The sequence below is a fragment of the Triturus cristatus genome, chromosome 8 (assembly GCF_964204655.1).
Source record: "Triturus cristatus chromosome 8, aTriCri1.1, whole genome shotgun sequence".
Taxonomy (NCBI): domain Eukaryota; kingdom Metazoa; phylum Chordata; class Amphibia; order Caudata; family Salamandridae; genus Triturus; species Triturus cristatus.
Genome location: NC_140591.1, coordinates 1,499,072,473 through 1,499,087,468, shown reverse-complemented (window position 1 = coordinate 1,499,087,468; position 14,996 = coordinate 1,499,072,473).

Genomic DNA, 14,996 nt, shown 5'->3' with positions numbered 1-14,996 from the left:
AGCGTACACCCACCCCCGTATGTACGGAGCGAACCCCCACCCGTGTATGTACGGAGTGAACCCACACACCACCAGTCAATGTACGAAGCGGACCCCAGGCCCCCACACCAGCACCCTCACCCAATATCGTGCATGTACGATTACCACCAAGCCACAGCAAAGGTCAGCACTGTACAACAATATGGCCGATGTACGCACCGTACAGACGCGCAAAAACACACGTACAGAACCAGGACTAAGCTAAACAACACAAGGAGACTCAACTTGAATCGCACAAATCTGCTAAACATGTCCAACTGGCACAAATACAACCTATTCACTGACCTGCAACTGCCAACCACCTAAACAGAGGCCCAAAACACAACCACTCTTTATAACACATCCACCCAAATTTCAAACACAGCCACACCCACAAATAGACCAATAAAAAGGCCCAAAACACACAAACCATGATCCTTTGCAACAGACCCACTGCTGCCAGACCACACATACAAACAACTACACCATACTACAACCTCCACTACACCTTACACTTGCACACCTTCACACAACCACCTTCAAAAACACCCCCTCATCACATTCACACACACACACCTTCACAACCACACCCACACACCCACAACCATCCACACCCACACCCCCCACAACCATCCACACCCACACCCCTCACCATGCCCACTAACAAGAATCCAAAGTTCACTAGCCGAGCGTTGGAGATCCTTGTCGACGAAATCATCAGAGTTGAGCCACAGCTCTTTGGAACATTGGTCAGACAGACCAGCATATCCGAAAAATCAGCCATGTGGCAGAGGATTGTCAATGCTGTGAATGCTGTTGGGGCCACCAGAAGGACCAGGCATGAATGCCAAGCCAGGTGGTACGATCTGCGGAGGACGGTCCGCCGCAAAATGACCGACAACCACAACCAGGCCAACATAACTGGAGGAGGGCCGCCTCACAGACCGGTACACTACCATCCCTGGGAGGAGAAGGTGATGGCCACGCTGCCGCCGGTGGGAGTGCACGGAGTAGAAGGACTCCGAGAGCCTGGTGAGTACACAAACAACTCACCTCACATGGGGGGATCGCCATCCACAACCAAAATCCCAATCATGCACACAACCACCCCAAAGCTATCGCCTGGCTCAACACACTCCAAAAACACGCACATGCCACTAGCGCCACCATTCCCCATGGACCCAGATAGACAATGCCAAGTCACAGGCCACAAAAAACACCAACACAAGACACGGTAACCCGGATGGCGGGAGTGTGGGCCTCAAAAACCACATAGTGCAACTCAGAAACAGACAACAATGCCCTCAGCCCATATGGCTTAGGTCACAGCCAGACAAACAGTGTGTCCCCACACAGTAAAGACTTGCCTGTAAATGGCGGACGCGTTGCATGAAGACATGGGTGTGAAGGCACATTTTGCACATAACAGCAGCTAATGAACAGGCAACACTGTGAAAGAGCGGCAGCACACACCAACACAGCAGCAGCGCAGACCCAGACACTACACCCAATGGGTGCCTGGAGATTAGAAACAAACCCACATGAACAAGCCAAGGGCCATTCAAAGACCTGCAAACTGTGTGTGCCCATGAAGCTGGGCTGAGGTGACAGAGGGTGACAGACAGAGGGAGGGAGAGGGGGAGAGAGAGGGAGGGAGACAGAGGGGGACACAGGGAGACACACAGAGGGAGGGAGAGGGCGAGAGAGAGGGAGGGAGACACAGGGAGACGGACAGAGGGAGGAGGCAGACACAGGGAGTGAGAAAGGGAGACACAGGGAGACGGACAGAGGGAGGAGGCAGACACAGGGAGTGAGAAAGGGAGACACAGGTAGACGGACAGAGGGAGAAGGCAGACACAGGGAGGGAGAAAGGGAGACACAGGGAGACCAATTCACCCTTTGGTGTTGTGGGAATGTCTGCCCGTCAGCAGGTGGACTGCGTGCATGTAGACAAGGGTAGGCTGTGCCTGAATCCCCCTCTCTTCTCCATGGCAAAACACTGGGCCATGTGTCAACCTGTGCACGAGTAGATCGTCACCTACCTGCATTCTCTAAGTGTGTGGAACAACACCATTTGCCCACGTACAGTGCAACACGGAAGGCGGCAATGCATGGCTCGCCACACCTGCTCACTCCACTGCTGACTGCAGTCACAAATGCAGCAAGTAAGAGTGTGTCACACATAGGTAAAGTCTCAAAAGCTGTGGCCAAGGGACATACCCGTGCACAAGTGCACTGTGAGCGGAATGCGAGACATATCCAAATACCCAGAGGAACTGTGCCAACTTTGAAACGAATGAAACATGGATGTTGCATGAAACAAAAATAACATTGTCTCTCTCACACACAGGTCAATGTCGTCGATCTCCCCGTAACACTGGGGGGGAAGACTCACAGGACCAGGCTCTGCGGGACGAGGATCCCACCGGCAGTGACGACTCTCACCACTCTGTGGGCGACCCCGACCAACCTGGCTCCTCTGGTGTCCAACCACCTGCAGCACCTGCGTCAGGTACAACTGGGCCAACCACCACCCCCACTCCTGCCACATCCCAGGAGACACCCAGGAGCCCTGCCCACCTACCACAACGCAGCCAGTCTGACCAGGAGGGACACGGTGCACCGGGCACCCAGGAGGAGGCAGGCGACAGCGCAAATGCCACCCCTCAGGGGTCCTTGAGACCCGATGTGCCCACAAGGGCAGGCCAGGCGGGCAGGGGTGGTGGGAGTGGAGGATGGCGGAGGCGCGAGCCTGACCAGTTGGCTGCGGAACCGGTATATTCACACGTCAGAAACATCCTGGACACATACCGGCGTGACACCACGGGCATCAGCCAGGTAGTGGAGGCCCTCAACGAACTAAAGAACATGCAGGCCGAGCAATATGCCAGTCAACAGCGACACCAAGGACGGATGGAGGACAGACAGGCTGAGCTCTTGACGGTGCTCACGGAAATGAACCGTTCACTCCGTCGGATTGCCAACAACATGGGCAACCCTCCCTGTGCCACCAGGCGAAGAACATCACCAGCCACAGGGAGAGATCAGGAGGAGGAGGATTCATCCGAAGGAGCATCACAAGCATCGTCATGGCCTGCTTCTGAGGGTCCCCGCAGGAAGGTGGGTCGTCCACGCAAAAGACCGTGAGGGTCAGCGCAACATCACCATCTCCCAGGACACCTGGCCTGGCACCTGGCACTCTGGCCCAACAGCAGCACATTAGTAAATGACATTCTCTGCCACATGGACTTGCTGGTCACTGTCTGACCAATGTTGACAAAGACTGTGGCATGGACTCTGGTGATTTCCAATGGCAAGGATACCAACTCCCCCAGTGAACTTTGGATTCTACACACCCGGAAAGCACCTCTTGTCATCCCGCCCCCCAACACGTACCCCAACACAAATAAAAAATTTCACAATCAAGAGATGATGCCTACATTTTGCATTATTCCATTACATGCGTGTTGTAAAGTCTAACCATGCCTGAGTTCTTATATGACTTCAACCATCCATACCCTGGGGTCTGAGTCTGCCACAGGACACACATGGGTCACAATGTATCATCCAAGCCAGACATGGAGCACCATACACACCCGTGATGGGCCCAACCAGCTCAGGGGGTGCCCGCACAACTGTGCCGACAGACATATTTAGTAGAGCAACAGTCATGCGCAGAGGTCAGGGATCATGTGGAGTGTCCTGGGGGCTCCCAGGTAATTTGGAAGGGACAACAAAGAGTGAGTGCACTACAACAACAATTTCTATGTACTGAGCACATGTTGATCTGTCAATACACATATGCTACATATAGAGTCAGGTATGTGCTATATGCCCTGGACACGTATGCCAGCCAGGTGACACTCCTACCAAGAACCAGCTACAAACGGGGATTGTGAACCTCCACATCCCATGCCATGGGACTAGCTGTGGGCCAGTGTAAGTGAACAGCCAGACGCATTACAGGAGTGACAGACATCCACATATGTGCAGATGAAGGATGTTGATCGCAGAGACAGGTAGCGGAACACTAGAGGCACAAGTCACATGACATAGAACTAGGACAGACCACACACCTTGCCATGAAGGTGTACATGTCATGACTGATCACACATACATTGAGAGTATGCAGACATGTCCTTGTTTCGCTACTCCGTGTTCCATGCATACATACACACCTTACGTCCGATTCCACATGTGGCCTGTTGTGCGTAACAGTGTGCCATGCCCATCTACACACAGACACATGTTGGTTGCAGCAACTGCAGATGCATTTGAGGGAATACCAACAGCAAGCTAATGGGAACACACGACACATACATGACATAGTCAGTTCGTGTAACACGGGTAGTCACATGTCAGGTGTGAAAACACCTGTAGCTGGCATCAGGGGACAGTTGCGTGTGTTGTTGACTGTGCCATGCCAGTGATGCTTTTTTCAAGTGTTCTGTACTACATGCACACATGTCAAAGGAGTGAAGGGGATGTCTGGCACATAGTGCACCATCACACATGACATCTGTACATGTCTCATCATACATCTATTGCCTTCACAACTCAGGAGTAATGTGCCACAACACAGCCTGACACACCTGTGCCCCACACATGTAGTACTGCACAGACAATGCCTTGATGTCCAGCCTTGGACAAATATGTCAGCTCTATTCCATTCTGTGTGCCGCCTGTCACCACTGTCAGGTGCGAAAGGCACCGTACATACGCTCTGAGGGTGTGTGTACGTTCCCTATCACTATGGGAGTGCTGCCGTAGGCGTACCCATAGTGATACGGAGCGTACACGCGTGTGTAAGGTCCGTATCACTATGGGTTTGCTCGCGTATGCGTACCCATAGTGATACGGAGCATACACGCGCGTGTACGGTCCGTATCACTATGGGTTTGCTCGTGTATGCGTACCAGGACCAAACACGCGTGTGTGCGGTCCGTATCACTATGGGTACGCATATGCGAGCAAACCCATAGTGATACGGACCGTACACGCGTTTATACGGTCCAAATCACTATGGGAGTGCTGCCGTAGGCGTACCCATAGTGATACGCACCATACACGCGCGTGTACGGGCCGTTTCTATGCATTTGGGGTTCCCTAGGGCCCTGGAACGCACCGTACCTGTGTGTGAATATCAAAATTACATAGGGGACACATGAGGGACAAGTATAAAGCCCTAAATGCATGCTGGTTGTCATGGAGACCGTGTTTAAAGTTAGAAGTTTTTTCATCAGGTGGCCAGCAAAAGTCGGTTGGAAACAATCTACTTTGTTGCAAAGTGGTTGTTGACTTGACATCATGCTCAATTTTAAAAACATGCAAAGGCCCTCACTGGGGTAGGTTTAAAGGGATTGGAGGAAACATAGGATGAAAATGTGAGTGACCAATCACTCTGTACTCCTGTGAATGAAACAGGGCAGCAAGGCAGATATAAGGCAGCCAGGTCCCATGAGAGAGAACTTGCCTGCACATCCTTTGATTCCACAACACTGCTGCTGCTCGTGATTCCTCTGGCACCATGTCCAGGTCTGTGGAGAGGGCCCAGCCATTCACCATGGAGGAGAATGTGGCATTGCTGGATGTGATCCTCATATAGTACACCATGCTGTTTGGTCGACCAGGGGTTCAGGTGAGTGCTGAGTCCACTAGCAAAGACTATGCCCCTTTTTTGTGACTGTGACTTCTGCCATTGTGTCCAGGTGTGACACACATGCAATGTACTGTAGAGTGGGTCCCAGGGGGGGAATGCCTAATGTCTCCCAGCCAGAGCATGCTGTGGTGCATGTCTGCTCTCCTCACTTGCATTGTGTTTACTGTGACAATCACTGCATGGTGCATGCCACATTCTGCCTATCTAATCCTCCTGGGAATGTTGTTTCTACAGTCCTGATGTGAATCTGTGGTCCCCCAGTGTGACAGGTGGCAGTACCCACAGATGTGTGTTTGTTTAGTGTACCTGTGCTGAGAGTGTCCAAATGATGTGTTTGTCCCCTGGACATTGGTGTTTGTGTGTAAGTCCCCTGTCATGTGGGTGAGTGCATATGTGGAGTGTAGCACCCCAGCTGCATGAGGGATGGATATACCCTGCCCATCTGATGTGAGCAGGGAGCAGTGCTGTGTGTCTGCGGTGATGAGCCAGCCCCACACCTGTGACACCACTCAGTCTAGTGGCACATGTGCAGAGTGAGGTTTGTAGCTTCAGTTGGCAATGGCAGGTGATTGTCCTGTGGATGTGTGTGTCTGTGTACTCTGCTTAGGTCGCGTCAGTGGCCTGTGGCATGTGACTGCTTTGAGGTGCTGCACATAATCCTGGTGTAGCTTGTGATGCACAGTGTGAGCCTGGATCATTTATTGTGTCGTACCCCTCATGCCACCTGTGTACTTTCAATGGCACGTAGTGCATTTGGCCTTCCACAGAGGAAAATGTCCCTATGACAAAAGTGCAATGATTTGGCTGCATACTATGCCCTGTTAAAACCAGCCAAATTGTTCTAATGTGTGTCTCTGTGACATGTCACGGGTGTATTGATGTTGTCTCACTTTTTCATCCTCACAGGTAGGCGCCTGTGCCAAGGAGCAGATCTGGAAGGAAGTTGTCAGTGCCGTGAGGAACACGGATGGTCGGAAGCTGCGCCTAGCCCAGGTGAGGAAACGCTGGCAGGATATCCGGTTCTGGATGCGGAGGATCGCACGGGTCCTGCTGGGGGACTCACCTGTGAGCCGTAAGAACCATGGGCGCCGCCGTCTGACCCACATCCACAAGTGTGTGCTGGCGGTGGTCTTCCCTGACATGGACAGGTGCTTACGGTAGAAGCAGCAGCAGGAAGGGGGTAGGTACATGTGTGTTTGTTGTGTGTCACCAGCATTTGTAAGTGCGCAGTTGCATGGATACACTGCCAGAGTTTAAATGTGCAGTGCAGATCCTGTTACCCAAAGTATAGCGGTGCTGTCCTTCCTCCCTTCCCCTCCTTGCCATGTGTTCCCTGGTCTGTGTGTAGTCACTCTTGCACAAGGTTATCTAGGCTGCCAGTTCATCCAAGTGCCCAATGCTTGCAGCGTCATGTGTGGGGGTGGTGTGTAACAGGTTTTGGGACCTTGCCTGTGCCCTGTCCAGTTCAGTACTTGTGGGGTCCATGTCAGTTGGCACTGATGCTGAGTCTAGACATAGGAGTGTGTCTCAAAAGTGTAATGCCTTACAGCATGCATGTCCTATTTTGTGGCCTGTGGCATGATGTGCATGAGTGTGAGATATGCAGAGTGCAGGGATGGTGGCTTGTGTTGCAGTCATTACCATTCAGGACCATGGAGTAGTGTGGCCACTACTGTCCCCTGGGGCATCTTTTCCTAGGTATCATGTGTGTAATCAAAAAATGTGGACAATCTCAGTGTCTACAGCATAGGTTGTGCTCTGTGCCATTGTACCCTGGCACCATTTGTATTTACGTAAACTGTGCTACATGTGTCCACTGTACAGGCTGACCTAATTTTCCTTGTTCATACTCACGGGGGCCAGTGCCTGTGTGTCTTGGTACAATTATCTGATGAAGGCCATTTGTAAATGATATATTTGTACAGGCGCACCAGGGGTATTTTGTGTCCAATCAGGATTTCTTGCAGGCCATGTGTATTTATCCCAGACTAAGAGATGTAAGTGCTTCCTCTGTCTCAACAAATTGTCTCATGTAGGGGGTGGTTGGTGCGGGCAAGGCCTACATGTCTAAACCTGAAGTCTCCTTGCTAGGTCTGGCCAGTGTGTGATGTTTGTCTGGACATACACTCAAGGTGCAGTGACCCATTCATGTTGGGCATGTTTTTAAGTATTACCTTTGCAGCATGTGCCTAAAGTTAATAGACATGGTTCCTGCTCATCCCTTTTTACGCCAACGCTGTGTGGTGCAGATGCTGTGCTGGATTGTCCCCAGAGCCTGGCTCCTCTGTCCAAATCCATATCATGTTATTTGCTATTGTGTCATGCTCTCCATAGTTTCTCAGTGGCATGGTGGGTCAACCAACTGTGTGTTGCAGGGCCTACATATGTACCTTGTATTGTAGATGTTACTCATGTTGCTTTTCAGGCTATGCACTGTGACCTATGTAGATTTGACTCATGTGACATATGTATACAGGTGTCTGATTATTTCCTGTCTCTTCACCTTGCCCACAGCATCGTCGGGGGAAACCGAGGGAGACACCGGCACGGACCGTGAGGAGAGAGCGAGCACCAGTGCCAGCAGTGCAGTATTGTCTGGCACATCGAGTGGAATGGAGGCCGAGGGGAGTGATGCGGAGGACCTGTCCAGTGCCACTACAGAATATGAAGCTGACGGGTCCGAGGCTGAGCTCTCCGAGGGGGCGGAGGCTGCTCCGACAGCTGAAAGCAGCACTCCTTCTCTCCCCGCCCCCTCCATTCCCATCACCGGCCTCCCACTTGCTCGTATCCCTTCCCGGCGTGCTAGGTCACCAAGTGTCTCCTTCCTGCCAGGCACCGCACCCCCTGCCCCTGTCTCCACTGCTGCCGCCAATGCCGAGTCTGTGGACATCCTGCGGCAGTTGCAGGTTGGTCAGACTGCGATGCTTAATGTCCTCCATGGCCACAAACGAGTGCTCAACCAGATGGAGGCATACATGGAGGGCATTTCAGCAGCGCAGGCTGACCAACGCAACTTGCTGAGGTCCATAGACTCGACACTGACTGCAGCAGTGGGTCTCCTGCAGCGCTTCGTCCCACCCCCTACCCCTGCACCATCCACACTTCCCACTCCCATGCCTGTCCCACGTACACCCAGACGTCAGCATGCACGCACCACACCAGACACTGGCACCACACCAGCAGAGAAGGGCAAGCGCACACCTCCTGGCACGCACACACAGGGTGAAGTAGGCACACCCACTGGGTCGGGGGGCAAACATAAGACACGCAGCCAGAGTGGAAGTCCGCATTCCGCAAAATCCACTACCTCCAAATCCACTCCCCTCAGCTCTCATGGCCAAAAGTCGGACACAGGGTCAGTCCTGCCAGGTCTTTCCATCAGCCCCAGTGTGGCACCACCCCGCAAGCGGTGGAGGCAGGACACCGGCAGGGGAGTTGAGTCCCCCCCTGTCCACACCCTCCCCCAGTAGCGCTGGGACCCATCCCTCTTACCCCCCCCCCTCCTTGGGGCCTGTGGTTGCTTCGGGTGCAGGGGAGACGCTGGGGGATCTTGCTAACGTGTGCAGCGCCATCCTCACCACCACCTTTGGCGCTGCCCCACCCCCTGTGGTGGAGTCCTCCGTCCCTGCACCCACAATGCCTACCCTTGCCCCTCCTGTCCCTGCGGTGTCTGGTCCTTCCCCCCCACATGATGCCCCCCCCCTGTGGAAGACAGGGTAGTCTGAACTGTGCAGGCAAGCTAGGGAACACGCATCCCAATGTGTCCCTCATCCGGATGTGACTTCTGGACTGCCCTATGGGCCGTGTAAATATTGAACTTTAGCCAAACAACCAATTTTTTGATCATGCTGAATAAAGCAATGTTTTTTTTCCTTAGAACACTACTGCTTTTCTGGTATTGCTGTTGGTGGGGCTGCTCCATGATTTTGGGTGGTGATAATGTGTTGGGTGTGTGGGAAATGTAGTAGTGTGCTGGTCATAGGGTGGACCCTGGTATCTGTGTGCCATCACAAGGTGTTAGCTAAATTTCTTTGTTCATGTAAGCAGTTACTGCATGTTGACATTGTCCCAAGGTGTGTTCCTTCCTCTGTATACCCTGACATCTTCCCTGCAGAGTGTTTCCAATATGTTGTGCTGAGCTGTGTCTACATTAGCTGGGTGTGTGACGACCCCTTCAACTATGGCCATGCATGCAGAGCAATGTCTCCACCTGCATCATTACTGGCATCCTTGGTGGTCACTGTACTTGTGTATGTAGTCTGTTGACATGACTTCATGTGGACATGTTCCCTTTTAGGCACTATGCATGTGTGTACTCCCAGCCTCGCACACATGTGTTACATGTACTGCAGGGTCTTTGTGCATCTGACTGACAATTGTGGCCATTGGATCTGTGGGTACTCCACCCTTTTTCTTTCCAAGGGCACTGCTGGGAGTGATAGGCACCCACCCCTCCTATGTGTGGGCACTGCTGGGAGTGATAGGCACCCACCCCTCCTATGTCTGGGCACTGCTGGGAGGACTCTGCACCCACCCCTCCTATGTCTGGGCACTGCTGGGAGTGATAGGCACCCACCCCTCCTATGTGTGGGCACTGCTGGGAGTGATAGGCACCCACCCCTCCTATGTGTGGGCACTGCTGGAGGACTCTGCACCCACCCCTCCTATGTCTGGGCACTGCTGGGGGGACTCTGCACACACCCCTCCTATGTCTGGGCACTGCTGGGAGTGATAGGCACCCACCCCTCCTATGGCTGGGCACTTCTGGGAGTGATAGGCTCCCACCCCTCCTATGTGTGGGCACTGCTGGGAGTGATAGGCACCCACCCCTCCTATTTCTGGGCACTGCTGGGAGGACTCTGCACCCACCGCTCCTATGTCTGGGCACTGCTGGGGGTACTGTGCACCCACCCCTCCTATGTGTGGGCACTGCTGGGGGGACTCTGCACCCACCCCTCCTATGTCTGGGCACTGCTGGGGGGACTCTGCACCCACCCCTCCTATATCTGGGCACTGCTGGAAGTGATAGGCACCCACCCCTCTTATGTGTGGGCACTGCTGGGAGTGATAGGCACCCACCCCTCCTATGTCTAGGCACTGCTGGGAGTGATAGGCACCCACCCCTCCTATGTGTGGGCACTGCTGGGAGTGATAGGCACCCACCCCTCCTATATCTGGGCACTGCTGGGAGGACACTGCACCCACCCCTCCTATGTCTGGGCACTGATGGGGGAACTCTGCACCCCCCCCCTCCTATGTCTGGGCACTGCTGGGGGGACTCTGCACCCACCCCTCCTATGTCTGGGCACTGCTGGGGGGACTCTGCACCCACCCCTCCTATGTCTGGGCACTGCTGGGAGTGATAGGCACCCACCCCTCCTATGTCTGGGCACTGCTGGGAGTGATGGGCACCCACTCCTCCTATGTTGGGCACTGCTGGGAGTGATAGGCACCCGCCCCTCCTATGTTTGGGCACTGCTGGGGGGACTCTGCACCCACCCCTCCAATGTCTGGGCACTGCTGGGGGGACTCTGCACCCACCCTCCTATGTCTGGGCACTGCTGGGAGGACTCTGCACCCACCCCTCCTATGTATGGGCACTGCTGGGGGGACTCTGCACCCACCCCTCCTTTGTCTGGGCACTGCTGGGGGGACTCTGCACCCACCCCTCCTATGTCTGGGCACTGCAGGGGGGACTCTGCACCCACCCCTCCTATGTCTGGGCACTGCTGGGAGTGATAGGCACCCACCCCTCCTATGCCTGGGTACTGCTGGAAGTGATAGGCACCCACCCCTCCTATGTCTGGGCACTGCTGGGAGTGATAGGCACCCACCCATCCTATGTGTGGGCACTGCTGGGAGTGATAGGCACCCACCCCTCCTATGTCTGGGCACTGCTGGGAGTGATAGGCACCCACCCCTCCTATGTCTGGGCACTGCTGGGAGTGATAGGCACCCACCCCTCTTATGTCTGGGCACTGCTGGGAGTGATAGGCACCCACCCCTCCTATGTGTGGGCACTGCTGGGAGTGATAGGCACCCACCCCTCCTATGTCTGGGCACTGCTGGGGGGACTCTGCACCCACCCCTCCTATGTCTGGGCACTGCTGGGAGTGATAGGCACCCACCCCTCCTATGTCTGGGCACTGCTGGGAGGACTCTGCACCCACTCCTCCTATGTCTGGGCACTGATGGGAGTGATAGGCACCCACCCCTCCTATGTCTGGGCACTGCTGGGAGTGATAGGCACACACCCATCCTATGTCTGGGCACTGCTGGGAGTGATAGGCACCCACCCCTCTTATGTCTGGGCACTGCTGGGAGTGATAGGCACCCACTCCTCCTATGTGTGGGCACTGCTGGGAGTGATAGGCACCCACCCCTCCTATGTCTGGGCACTTCTGGGGGGACTCTGCACCCACCCCTCCTATGTCTGGGCACTGCTGGGGGGACTCTGCACCCACCCCTCCTATGTGTGGGCACTGCTGGGAGTGATAGGCACCCACCCCTCCTATGTCTGGGCACTGCTGGGAGGACTCTGCACCCACTCCTCCTATGTCTGGGCACTGATGGGGGGACTCTGCACCCACCCCTCCTATGTCTGGGCACTACTGGGGGGACTCTGCACCCACCCCTCCTATGTCTGGGCACTGCTGGGGGGACTCTGCACCCACCCCTCCTATGTCTGGGCACTGCTGGGAGTGATAGGCACCCACCCCTCTTATGTCTGGGCACTGCTGGGAGTGATAGGCACCCACCCCTCCTATGTGTGGGCACTGCTGGGAGTGATAGGCACCCACCCCTCCTATGTCTGGGCACTGCTGGGTCCTCTGCACCCACCCCTCCTATGTCTGGGCACTGCTGGGGGTACTCTGCACCCACCCCTCCTATGTGTGGGCACTGCTGGGGGGACTCTGCACCCACCCCTCCTATGTCTGGGCAATGCTGGGGGGACTCTGCACCCACCCCTCCTATGTCTGGGCACTGCTGGGAGTGATAGGAACCCACCCCTCTTATGTGTGGGCACTGCTGGGAGTGATAGGCACCCACCCCTCCTATGTCTAGGCACTGCTGGGAGTGATAGGCACCCACCCCTCCTATGTGTGGGCAGTGCTGGGAGTGATAGGCACCCACCCCTCCTATGTCTGGGAACTGCTGGGAGGACTCTGCACCCACCCCTCCTATGTCTGGGCACTGCTGGGGGGACTCTGCACCCACCCCTCCTATGTCTGGGCACTGCTGGGGGGACTCTGCACCCACCCCTCCTATGTCTGGTCACTGCTGGGGGGACTCTGCACCCACCCCTCCTATGTCTGGGCACTGCTGGGAGTGATAGGCACCCACCCCTCCTATGTCTGGGCACTGCTGGGAGTGATAGGCACCCACCCCTCCTATGTCTGGGCAATGCTGGGAGTGATAGTCACCCACCCCTCATATGTCTGGGCACTGCTGGGAGTGATGGGCAACCACCCCTCCTATGTCTGGGAACTGCTGGGAGTGATAGGCACCCACCCCTCCTATGTCTGGGCACTGCTGGGGGGACTCTGCACCCACCCCTCCTATGTCTGGGCACTGCTGGGAGGACTCTGCACCCACCCCTCCTAAGTCTGGGCACTGCTGGGGGGACTCTGCACCCACCCCTCCTATGTCTGGGCACTGCTGGGGGGACTCTGCACCCACCCCTCCTATGTGTGGGCACTGCTGGGGGGACTCTGCACCCACCCCTCCTATGTCTGGGCACTGCTGCGAGTGATAGGCACCCACCCCTCCTATGTCTGGGCACTGCTGGGAGTGATAGGCACCCACCCCTCCTATGTGTGGGCACTGCTGGGAGTGATAGGCACCCACTCCTCCTATGTCTGGGCACTGCTGGGAGTGATAGGCACCCACCCCTCCTATGTCTGGGCACTGCTGGGGGGACTCTGCACCCACCCCTCCTATGTCTGGGCACTGCTGGGAGTGATAGGCACCCACCCCTCTTATGTCTGGGCACTGCTGGGAGTGATAGGCACCCACCTCTCCTATGTGTGGGCACTGCTGGGAGTGATAGGCACCCACCCCTCCTATGTCTGGGCACTGCTGGGAGGACTATGCACCCACCCCTCCTATGTCTGGGCACTGCTGGGGAGACTCTGCACCCACCCCTCCTATGTCTGGGCACTGCTGGGGGGACTCTGCACCCACCCCTCCTATGTCTGGGCACTGCTGGGGGGACTCTGCACCCACCCCTCCTATGTCTGGGCACTGCTGGGAGTGATAGGCACCCACCCCTCTTATGTCTGGGCACTGCTGGGAGTGATAGGCACCCACCCCTCGTATGTGTGGGCACTGCTGGGAGTGATAGGCACCCACCCCTCCTATGTCTGGGCACTGCTGGGAGGACTCTGCACCCACCCCTCCTATGTCTGGGCACTGCTGGGGGTACTCTGCACCCACCCCTCCTATGTGTGGGCACTGCTGGGGGGACTCTGCACCCACCACTCCTATGTCTGGGCACTGCTGGGAGTGATAGGCACCCACCCCTCTTATGTGTGGGCACTGCTGGGAGTGATAGGCACCCACCCCTCCTATGTCTGGGCACTGCTGGGAGTGATAGGCACCCGCCCCTCCTATGTGTGGGCATTGCTGGGAGTGATAGGCACCCACCCCTCCTATGTCTGGGCACTGCTGGGAGGACTCTGCACCCACCCCTCCTATGTCTGGGCACTGCTAGGGGTACTCTGCACCCACCCCTCCTATGTCTGGGCACTGCTGGGGGGACTCTGCACCCACCCCTCCTATGTCTGGGCACTGCTGGGGGGACTCTGCACCCACCCCTCCTATGTCTGGGCACTGCTGGGAGTGATAGGCACCCACCCCTCTTATGTGTGGGCACTGCTGGGAGTGATAGGCACCCACCCCTCCTATGTCTGGCCATGTACGCTCCGAACATACACGGGTGGGGGTACGGTCCGTACATACACTGTTGGGGTGGGGGTACGCTCCATACATATACGGGTGCGGGTACGCTCCATACATACAAGGGTGGGGGTACGCTCCGAACATACACGGGTGGGGGTACGCTCCATACATACACTGTTGGGGTGGGGGTACGCTCCATACATACACGGGTGTGGGTACGTTCCATACATACACGGGTGGGGGTACGCTCCGAACATACATGGGTGGGGGTACGCTCCGTACATACACTGGTGGGGGTACGCTCCGAACATACACAGGTGGGGGTACGCTCCGTACATACCCGTACCCACGCTCAGCAATGCTGGTGTGGCCCGTACTCAGGCCTTTGGCACGTGGGTACGGGCCGTACCGCCATTGT